The sequence below is a fragment of the Apodemus sylvaticus genome, chromosome X (genome assembly GCF_947179515.1).
Source record: "Apodemus sylvaticus chromosome X, mApoSyl1.1, whole genome shotgun sequence".
In the NCBI taxonomy this organism is placed as follows: Eukaryota; Metazoa; Chordata; class Mammalia; order Rodentia; family Muridae; genus Apodemus; species Apodemus sylvaticus.
The window spans coordinates 20,758,371-20,770,011 of NC_067495.1; the positions used below are offsets into that span (position 1 = coordinate 20,758,371).

At 39.4% G+C, this 11,641-nt stretch overlaps 1 pseudogene; it reads left to right on the forward strand.

The window, feature by feature from the left end:
• Nucleotides 1–9,380, forward strand: part of LOC127675592 (abl interactor 2-like) — a 62,581-nt pseudogene extending 53,201 nt beyond the window's left edge.
• The last annotated feature ends 2,261 nt before the right edge of the window (nt 9,381–11,641 follow it).

An 11,641-nucleotide genomic window follows, 5' to 3' on the forward strand; every position in this document is an offset into this window, starting at 1 on the left:
AGGCATAAAAAGCTGTAGATATGTGGGCTACACTGCTGAACTTCCAGGAATAATGTAAGTAGAACAGTAGAGAAAACAAAATTTTCAAATTGCATTTGAGTTTGGGTTTATAGGATGCTGCTGATAATTGGTAAATTAAAGCTCTTTTAAAAAAAAATCCATGGTTTATAAAATCACATGCTCTAGTTGTTAGTTTAATAAAGGTACACAACATACATGTCAAATTAATTTGTGTGCTTGAAGATTCCAGATTAGTGTCATATTAGTTTTTGCCGTAGATAATCTCCTTCCTTATGCATCATAGAGACTCATGACTTATGAGAATAGTTAGTCAAGTGATTGTTGAATATTCATGCCTAAAATTAGGCACGTAAATCATTTCTTCCAACTTACAGGGAACATGAATAAAGAGTGGGCACAAGAACTGTGTGAAGCAGATAAAGAAATTCAATATTATGGGATTATGTCTTAAGGACATGGCATAGTCACAGAACTCTTGACCTATAAACCATTCTGATGATTTGTAGAACGTCTGAACATTCATGTATATAGAAACATTTAATCATTTAAATGGAAATTGAATGAGCAACATCTTTTCTTATTACACATAACTATAAATTTAGTTACCTTATACCTGTAGATGTATAGTTACTTTATACCTGTAGTCTTTCACAAATCCACATGCTTTAGCTTGATTTCACAAAATACACAAGGAAAATGGGATTGTTTTAGTCATCCTGGTTCACAATACATTCATTTATGTCACAAACAATATAATATATCGTGGTGTGACTCTAACCAAACGAGTGAAAGATCTATACAACAAGAACTTCAGGTCTCTGAAGAAGGAAATCAAAGAAGACCTCAGAAAATGGAAAAATCTTCCATGCTCGAGGACAGGCAGGATTAATATAGTTAAAATGTCCATCTTGCCAAAAGCAATCTACAGATTCAATGCAATCCCCATCAAAATCCCAACTCAGTTCTTCATAGAATTAGAAAAAGTAATTCTCAAATTCATCTGGAATAACAAAATCCCAGGATAGCTAAAACTATTCTCAACAGTAAAAGAACTTCTGGCGGAGTCAGTATCGCAGACCTCTAGGAATACTACAGAGCAATAATGTTAAAAACTGCATGGTATTTGCACAGTGATAGGCAAGTGGACCAATGGAATAGAATTGAAGACCCAGAAATGAACCCACCCACCTATGGTCACTTGATCTTCGACAAAGGAGAAGAAAACATCCAGTGGAAAAAAGATAGGCTTTTCAACAAATGGTGCTGGTTTTACTGGAGGTCAGCATACAGAGGAATGCAAATTGATCCATTCTTATCTCCTTATACTAAGCTCAAATCCATGTGGATCAAGGACCTCCACTTAAAACCAGACACACTGAAACTAATAGAAAAGAAACTGGAGAAAACCCCTGAGGACATGGGCACAGAGGAAAAGTTCCTGAACAGAACACCAATAGCTTATGCTCTAAGATCAATAATTGATAAATGGGAACTCATAAAATTACAAAGTTTTTATAAGGCAAACGACACTATCAAAAGGACAAAATGGCAACCAACAAATTGGGAAAAGCTCTTCACCAACCCTACATCCAATAGAGGGCTAATATCCCATATATATATATATGAAGGACTTAAGAAGTTAGACCCCAGTGAACCAAATAACCCTATTAAAAATGGGGTACAGAGATAAACAAAGAATATTCACCTGAAGAGATTTGGAAGGCCTTGAAGCACCTTAAGAAGTCCTCAACATCATTAGTCATTATGGAGATGCAAATCAAAAGGACCCTGAGATTTTACCTCATACCAGTCAGAATCACTAAGTTTAAAAGCTCAGCAGACAGCAGGTGTTGGTGAGGATGTGGAAAAAGAGGAATACTCCTCCACTGCTGGTAGGAATGTAAGATGGTCCAACCAGTATGGAAATCAGTCTGGTGGTTCCTCAGAAACCTGGACATGACACTTCCAGAGGATCCTGCTATACCTCTCCTGGGCATATACCCAGAGGATTCTCCAGCATGCAATAAGGAAACATGCTCCATTATGTTCACAGCAGCCTTATTTATAATAGCCTGAAGCTGGAAAGAACCCAGATGTTCCTCAATGGAGGAATAGATACAGAAAATGTGGTATATTTACACAGTGGAATACTACTCTGCAATTAAAACCAATGAATTCATGAAATTTTTAGGCAAATGGTTGAAGCTAGAAAATAATCATCCTAAGTGAGGTAACCCCATCACAAAAGCACACACATGGAATGCAATCTCTGATAAGTGGATATTAATTAGCCCAGAAGCTCTGAATACTCAAGGCACAATTAGCATAACAAATGACTCTCAATGAAGAAGTAAGGAGGGGGCCCTGATCCTGGAAAGTCTTGATCTAGCATTGTAGGGGAGTACCAGTAGGGAGAAAACGGAGGGAGGTGATTGGAGAATGGAATGAGAGAAGAAGGCTTATGGGACATAGGGGGAGGGAGGAAATGGGAAAAAGTAAATCATTTGGAATGTAAACAAAGAATATAGAAAAATTAAAAAAAGGGCAGAGCATAGGATCCATCAGGAAGCCTCTTGCAGGAGCCTTCAGGTCGCCACCTCTGGATCAGGAGCTGCCTGGGCTATGTGCCCAGTCCCCAAGCAGTGCAGAGGGCCAGCAGTGCATCTGGAGGCCAGCTGCAGGGAGGCGGCGTGCTCTGGTTAGTCAGTATACCCAGCAGAGTGGAGGATCCATCCGGAGGCCTCTGGTGGGAGCCTTCTGGTGGCAACCTCTTGATCTGGAGCAGCCTGGGCCAAGCACCCTGTCCCCAAGCAGTGCAGAGGGCCAGAGGTGCATCTGGAGGCAGCCTGCCGGGAGGTAGCTTGCATGGGTGAGTCCTGCATTGACAAGACCAACTAACACCAGTGAGATCTAGATGGCAAAAGGGAAATGTAGGAACGTTACTAACAGAAATCAAGGCACTATGACTGCATCTGAACCCAATTCTACCTTAACAGCAAGTCCTGGCACCAGTAAAACTAGATTAGGATTTAAAATCACTGGTCATGATGCTGTTACAAGAACAAATGAAGGACATATATAAATCTTTTAAAGAAATTCAGGAGAAAAATGAGCAAAAGCTAGAAGCCCTTACAATGGAAACACAAAAATCACTTAAAGAAATTCAGGAGAATATGGGTAAAAAGATAGTAGTCAATAAGGAGGAAATGCAAAAATCACTTAAAGAAATACAGGAGAACTTTGATCAACAAGCAGAAGTCATGAAAGAGGAAACACAAAAATCTTTTAAAGAATTACAGAAAAACACAAACAAGCAAGTGAAGGAACTGAGCAAAAACATCCAGGATCTAAAAATAGAAGTAGAAACAACTAAGAAATCACAAAGGAAGACAACTTTGGAGATAGAAAACCTTGGGAAGAAATCAGGGGACAGAGATGCAAATATCAACAACAGAATACAAGAGATAAAAGAAAGAAGCTCAGATGCCCAAGATACCATAGAAACCCTGGACTCAACGGTCAAATAAAATGCAAAATGCAAAAAGCTTGTAACCCAAAACATCCAGGAAATCCAGGACACAATGAGAAGGCCAAACCTAAGGATTATAGGCATAGATGAGAGTGAAGATTTACAACTTAAAGGGCCAGCAAATGTCTTCAACGAAATTACGGAAGAAAACTTCCCTAATCTAAAGAGAGAGATGCCCATGAACATACAAGAAGCCTTCAGAACTCCAAAGAGACTGGAGCAGAACAGAAATACATCCTGTCACATAATAATCAAAACCTCAAATGTACTAAACAAAGAAATAATATTAAAGGCAGTAAGAGAAAGAGGCCAAGTAACATATAAAGGAAGACCTATCAGAATCACATCAGACTTCTCACCAGAGACTATGAAAGCTAGAAGATCTTGGGCAGATCTCATGCAGACTCTAAGAGAACACAAATGCCAGCCAGGACTACTATACCCAGCAAAACAATCAATCACCATAGATGGAGAAACCAAGATATTCCATGACAAAACAAGTTTACCCAATATCTTTCCGCAAACCCAGTCCTACAAAGTACAATAGGAGGAAAACACCAATACCAGGAGAAAAACTTCACCCTGGAAAATGCCACATAGTAACCTTCTTTCATCAAACCCAAAAGAAGATAACTGATTGTACTGGCTAGTTTTGTATGTCAACTAGACACAGGGTGGAGTTATCACAGAGAAAGGAGCTTTAGTTGGGGAAGTGCCTCCAGGAGATCCAGATGTGGGGCATTTTCTCAATTAGTGATCAAATTGGGAAGGACCCTTGTTGGTGGTACTACCTTTGGGCTGGTGCTCTTGGGTTCGATAAGAGAGCAAGCTGAGCAAGCCATGGCAAGCAAGCCAGTAAGAAACATCCCTCCATGGCCTCTGCATCAGCTACTGTTTCCTGACCTGCTTGAGTTCCAGGCCTGACTTCCTTTAGTGATGAACTGCAATGTGGAAGTATAAGCTCAATAAACCCTTTCCTCCCCAACTTGCTTCTTGGTCATGATGTTTGTACAGGAATAGAAACCCTGACTAAAACAAATTGGAACCAGCATAGTGGAGTATTGCTGTGACAACCTGACCATGTTTTGGAAAGGAATGTGGAAAGACTTTGGAACTTTGCACTAGAAAAAAGTATTAGAATATTAAGAGCTTGGTGGAAAGTTCTGTAGGAGCTTGGAAGACAATGTTAAGAACAGTGCAAAGATGGAGGCCTGGCTTGTGAAATTTCAGAGTGAAAATTAAAGACTCTTACAGTGGCCATGTTTTGATTGTGAAGAGTCTGTGGTTTTGGTTAGCTGGGGCTGAAGAATCAGCTGTGAGTAACAAGATACTAGAACCACTAAAGCAAACCTTTGTGTTACTGGGACTATTGATGCTGGTTGGTTGGTGCTAAGAAATTAGTGGTGTTTAAGAAGCAACCAGCATCACTGAGATGAAATCTTCTTGGAAGTGTTTTCTGAGAGCACAGAGAGTGTGTTCCAGAGATATACACAGTTGTATTTTGTACTGTAGCTGGACTTGGTACTGTGTAAGAGTCACCCAGCTAGTACTGGTTTTGAAGGCATGAAGGGGTCATGAAGAGCAACTGAGGTGCTTGGCACAGTGAGAGGACATGAAAGGCCATTGGTGAAGTTGCAGCCTCAGTTGCAATTGATGGCCCAGGACTTGAAGGGGTCACGCATGGGAGCAAAGGCTTGTTACCATGAAGAGAGCCTATGAGAGGCTATTCGTGAAGCCTAACAACAGTAGAAGTCAGCAGTGTTTTGGAGATTCCAGTGCCATGAGATGACCACCAAGAACAGCAGCAGCAGTGGAGTACAGGCAGCTGGAGCCTAGAAGACAAGCTGGTGCTACAAAGGGCAGAGCTGGAGAAGTGACACAAGCCCTTGGAGGAGCCTGGAAGATTGTGAGTTGGATTCCAGACATTGAACCATTGAAGTTTGAGTTTTGCTTTTGGTTGTGACTGTGCCTTATATGTTTCCCTCCTGAAAGAAGAAAGTATTTTAGTGGAGCCCACAGTTAAAAGACTTTGAATCTTTAAAAGACTTTGAATTTTAGAGATATTGGACATTTTAAGGTGAATGAACTTTTAATATGTAAAGACTGTGGAACTTTTAAAGTAATTTAGATCTTGGTGATGAATAAGAAAGTAAGGGTTGAGGCTAAATAGTGATGTGTTTGTGTGTCAAGTTGACAAGGGGTCAATTGTACTGGCTAGTTTTGTGTGTCATGTTGACACTGGATGTATTTATCACAGAGAAAAGAGTTTTATTTGGGGAAGTGCCTCCAGGAGATCCAGATGTAGCGCATTTTCTCAATTAGTGAACAAGTTGGGAGGGCCCCTTGTGGGTGGTACTACCTTTGGGCTGGTGCTCTTAGGTTCTATAAGAGAGCAATCTGAGCAAGCCATGGGAAGCAAGCCAGTAAGAAACATCCCTCCATGGCCTCTGCATCAGCTCCTGTTTCCTGACCTGCTTGAGTTCCAGTCCTGACTTGTTTTAGTGATGAAATGCAATGTGGAAGTGTAAGCTCAATAAACGCTTTCCTCCCCAACTTGCTTCTTGGTCATGATCTTTGTGCAGGAATATATACCCTGACTAAGACACTAATTAAATATAAAAGATAACTTCAAAAATGACAGGAAGTAATAATCACTATTCCTTAATATCTCTTAACATCAATGGACTCAATTCCCCAATAAAAAGACATAGACTAATGGACTGGATACATAAATAGGATCTTAGATTTTGCTGCATACAGGAAACACACCTCAGTGTCAAAGACAAAAACTACCTTAGAGTAAAAGGCTGGAAGACAATTTAACAAGCAAATGGTCTCAGGAAACAAGCAGAGTAGCCATTCTAAGATCAAATAAAATTGACTTTCAAGCTAAAGTCATCAAAAGAGACACTGAGGGACACTTCTTGCTGGTCAAAGGAAAAACACACCAAGAAGAACTCTCAATCCTGAACATCTATGCTCCAAATGCAAAAGCACCCTCATTCATAAAAGGAACTTTACTAAAGCTTAAAGCAGACATGGTACCTAACACAATAATTGTGGGTGACTACAACACTTCACTTTCCTCAATGGACCAATCGGAAAAACAGAAACTAAACAGGGATACAGTGAAACTAATTGAAAATTTGGACCAATTAGATTTAACAGATATATATATATATATATATATATATATATATATATATATATATATATAGGGCATTTCACCCTAATGCAAAAGAATACACCTTTTCCTCAGCACTTCATGTTACCTTCTCCAAAATTGACCATGTAATTGGTGAAAAGACAGACCTCAACAAATATAAGAAGATCAAAATAATCCCATGCCTCCTATCAGAGCACTAGGGAGTAACAGTGGTCTTCAATAGCAACAAAAACAACAGAAAGCCCACATATACATGGAAACTGAACAATAATCTACTCAATGATACCTTGGTCAAGGAAGAAATAAGGAAATCAAAGACTTTTTAGAATTTAATGAAAATGAAGACATAACATACCCAAATCTATGGGACACAAAGCTGCCCTCTATCTCCATATCTTTTCAATATAGTACCTGAAGTTCTATCTAGCGAAATTAGACAACATAAGGAGGTCAAAGGGATACAAATTGGAAAGGAAGAAGTAAAATTATCTTATATAAAAGAAGCACCTTAAGAAATGCTCAACATCATTAGTCATTAGGGAAATGCAAATCAAAACAACCCTGAGATTTCACCTCACACCACTCAGAATGGCTAAGGTTAAAAACTGAGGAGACAGCAGTGTTGGCAAGGATGTGGAGAAAGAGGAACACTCCTCCACTGCTGGTGCGATTGTCAGATAGTACAAGCACTATGGAAATCAGTCTGGTGGTTCCTATAAAAACCTGACATGACACTTCCGGAGGACTCTGCTATACCTCTCCTGGGCATATACCTAGAGAATTCCCCAGCATGCAGTAAGGACACATGCTCCACTATGTTCATAGCAGCCTTATTTATAATAGCCAGAAGCTAGAAAGAACCCAGATATCCCTCAATGGACAAATGGATACAGAAAATGTGTTATATACACAATGGAGTACTATTCAGCAATTAAAAACAATGAATTCATGAATGTTTTAGGCAAATGGTTGGAACTGGAAAATATCATGCTAAGTAAGGTAACACAATCACAAAAGTATACACATTGAATGCAATCATTGATAAGTGGATATTAATTATCCCTGAAACTCTGAATACTGAGGATACAATTAGCATATGAAGTGCTTCCCATGAAGAAGGAAGAAGAGGGCCCTAATCCTGGAAAGCTTGATCCAGCATTATAGGGGAGTACCAGGACAGAGAAAAAGGAGGGGGAAAGATAGGAGAATGGATGGAGAGAAGAGGACTTATGGGACATATGGGAAGGGGGAGGTGGGAAAGTGGAAAGCTTTTGGATTATAAACAAATAATATATAAAATAAAAAATAGAAAAAAAGAAAATTAAAAAAAAAAGTTTATGTCATGCAGATTGATGTTGTCTGTGTTCCAGCAACTAAATTTGGTACACAGAAGAATATTTTACCTAATTGATTTTATACTTCCTTTTGCCAAATGGTTATGCTAATTGTTCCTTGTGCCTGCTTCACTGTATACATCTTTTGCTATGTAAATGTCAACCCATCATGCTTAAAGGCTCTTGCCTCAAAACAGAAAAATACAGATTCAAACCGCCTCTTTGTGTGTGGTTGTGTCTGTCATTTTGCCTAACCTGTGCCTTTTCCTGATACCCAAAAGTTTTCACTCAGATCTAAGTCTTCCTGGCTGGGACCACCTGAGGCAACAGTTGATATTCATAAAGAGAATTTTCAAGAAGAAAAATTGGTATTTTGACCAGGATCCATAAGATTATTTTGCAAGCCAACCTTGAGAGGTTCAATTTGTTATATTCAAAAATCTATCAACTACATAATATTAGATTGGACATGGTGTAAATGTGAGTACCCAGAATATGAAAATGGGTAGACTGCCACACACAACACTTCCAACTCAGAAGTTCCCAATTACCCCTATCTCAAGGAAGGGGACATTTGTGCAGCACTCCTATAAAAAACTGGAGCCAGTATGTCTTCCAGTGGTACCAAATGATGATATACTTAGCCCAACCTGTAATATGACTCCCTCGCAGCAGAGCCCTGTTATGACAGCTTCTGTCAATCAAAGAAATAGAACTTACAGCAGCAGTGGGAGCAGTGGTGGAAGCAACCCAAATAGTCAGATCAGCAGTTGGGAGTACAGCGGAAGTGGAGTGTCGGGGTTCCCATCACTTTTCCTACTCTGTCTCCTCCCAGCATCTTTCCAGGTCATTTTGTTCAGTTCTACAGCATGAATAGGCCCGCCTCTCAGCATATGCCATACACAATAGGTGTACTCCTTCCATAATTTTACAAACAAGCCATCAGAATCAGATGAATGGAGGTCATTTTTATAACCAGAATCCAGTCTCAGACATACCATCTCCACCACCTCCTGTGGAAGAGCCAGTCTTTGATAAATCCCTACCTCCACCACCTCCTCCAGAAGATTATGAAGAGAAGGAAGCAGCTCTGGTTGAGTACAGTGACCCTGATACTGAAGAAGACCCACCATGCACACCACAGTCTTACTTGGAAAAGGTTGTGGCAATTTATGATTATACAAAAGACAAGGAAGATGAGCTGTCCTTTCAGGAAGTAGCCATTATACATGTCATCAAGAATAATGATGGTTGGTATGAGGGAGTTATGAATGGTGTGATTAGTCTCTCCCCTGGGATCTATGTTGAATCCATCATGCATTATTTGTAGTAGAGACAGGCACAGCAGTGCTTCTCTCTTGGGAGGACAGGTTTTCCCAGATTAGCCAGAGGCCTTGGTATTTTCCTCCCAATGAGATGAATGAAGCATACAGTTGATAAAGTTAGTCCTTTATTACTGTTTTGGTTTATCCCCTAGTATCAAAGACTGAAAGCCAAGTCTGAACAAGTGGATCTTCTTACTGTCATTTGTATTATGCTATCTAGATTGAAAATGTGACCATTTCTCAGTCATGAAAGGCATACCAATATGAACATGTAGCTAAAACACATTAGACCAAGACTGACTTGAGAAAAAAAATATCTGGGATCTTTCTCAGGAATACTGTATACCCTTGGATTGCTCATTCTGCAGAATCTGTGACTTTGGCTGCTCACTGCCTCTGCCTTGGGGCAAAACTCGTGGCCTGGTGGGCACACTTGCCATTTACTTTTAGTATATGGAGAAGGAGTATATGGAGAAGTGTTTCAATACTTTATTAAACTATTTTTCATTCCTTAAAAAGGCTGTTTTTCTTATTTGATGCTGTAAATCCTGTGTTTTCCTAGCACGGAGTGCGCTAGGTGAGTTAATACTCAACTAGCTTGCATCCAGTCCTGTTTGTAGATTATAAGGATGACAAAATTTGAAAGTCTCCAAATATTATCCGGGTTGTTAACAGTTGGATTTTAATGCACTGCTGTATGAGACTCCACTGTTGAAAGCAGCCAGTGAAACTGATGGGAAATATAGTGTAGGTGCTTCATGCACTGAGGTGAGCTTGTTGGACAGGAAGGCTCCTAAGGATCTCCAGCCTTATGTATTGTTTCAGAGTGGGGCCTAGGACATCAGAACAGCTATTACTGCTTTTTTTTTTGATATTCAAAACCATCTCCTTCCCCCGCCCCCTTTTTAGCAGAGTCTAGTTGTCAAGTCTCTAGTCAGTCATTGGACTAGGAATGAAAGGCTCCTACTGTGCTCTTGGACCCTTATCAATAACTGTATTAGAGCTGTTGCCAAGTCATTTTTATTCTCTCAGCTATAGAAAAATAAGTATCCTCCTGATTTAAAGTGATTAGACTCTAAAATAGCACTCCTAGTAATAGTCTGAACCTTTTAATTCAGAGTAAAGACTGTTCTGTAAAAGAGTAATAGGGTAAAATATTTACCCAGTCACACTGATGAAAATCAGTAAGTGTTTGAAATGATTGGCATCTCCCTCATATACTGAAAAGGAAGAGCAGGTAAAACTCTTGTAATCCAGATTCAGGCCTTCCTTGCACATGCTGTCTAGAGATGATAAAATGAGGGCTGTAGATGTAAAAAGAAGCAGACTGAAAGGCATTAACAATCAACTGGTAGATGTGTTGTTTGCACCTGCAGCTTCACTGTGCAACTCTGATGAAAACAGTGTCCTTCTCAAGACCTTTTGGCATTAAAATCACATAGTTTTGTTTGTTTCAGCCACTTCTAGACTCTCAAATACTAGGATTATAAGCAGGAACCACTACAACAGGAGCAGCAGGGGTTTTTTTGTTTTGGTTTTCATTTTATTTTAAAACCACATTGCACATCAGCTATTACACTTTTAGATTTTTTTTCTAAATGCTTTGGTTTCTTTAACTTGCTCCTAGTACACTTTCTACTTCCTGGATTTGTTAGGTCATCTTTCCTGTCTTCAGGATATGTCTCTGAAGTCTTCTGGACTGTTATCTCCATTAGGGACACAAGTAAGACTATATATGAACGTATAACTCTGTTAGTATTGGTACATGGAAACTTTTGAAAATAGTTGCACTAATTATTTATATAAGTACCCTATTTCTGAACAAGCTTGGATTAATAAGACAGTTGGTAACTCAACAAACAACTAGCTTTTGTAGTCATAGAAACAACTGGTGGTAGACACCAGGAACACAGCTTACCCTCTGGAACCCTGCTCAATTGGGGTTTGCATAAAACACTTGTGAAATCCTTTATGCTGAAGACTTGCACTGGGGATAATCCCTGGGAAAGATGACCCCTCTTGTATTATTAAGTACTGATATGGTTTTAAAAACAAAACTCAAAATACTGTCTTTGGCCTTTTCTACCAATCTTAAATTTTTGTGATTTTGAATCCTATGAATTGTCTTGGAAGATACTCTATAACAGTGAACCAGGCCTACAGTTATTGGAGGCTTTTAATGTATGTAATATTTTATAGATTGCATGCTGTTAATATTGTGAGGTTATTTCCTGTTTTATTGCAAATTTTCCCATTTATTTGCCCA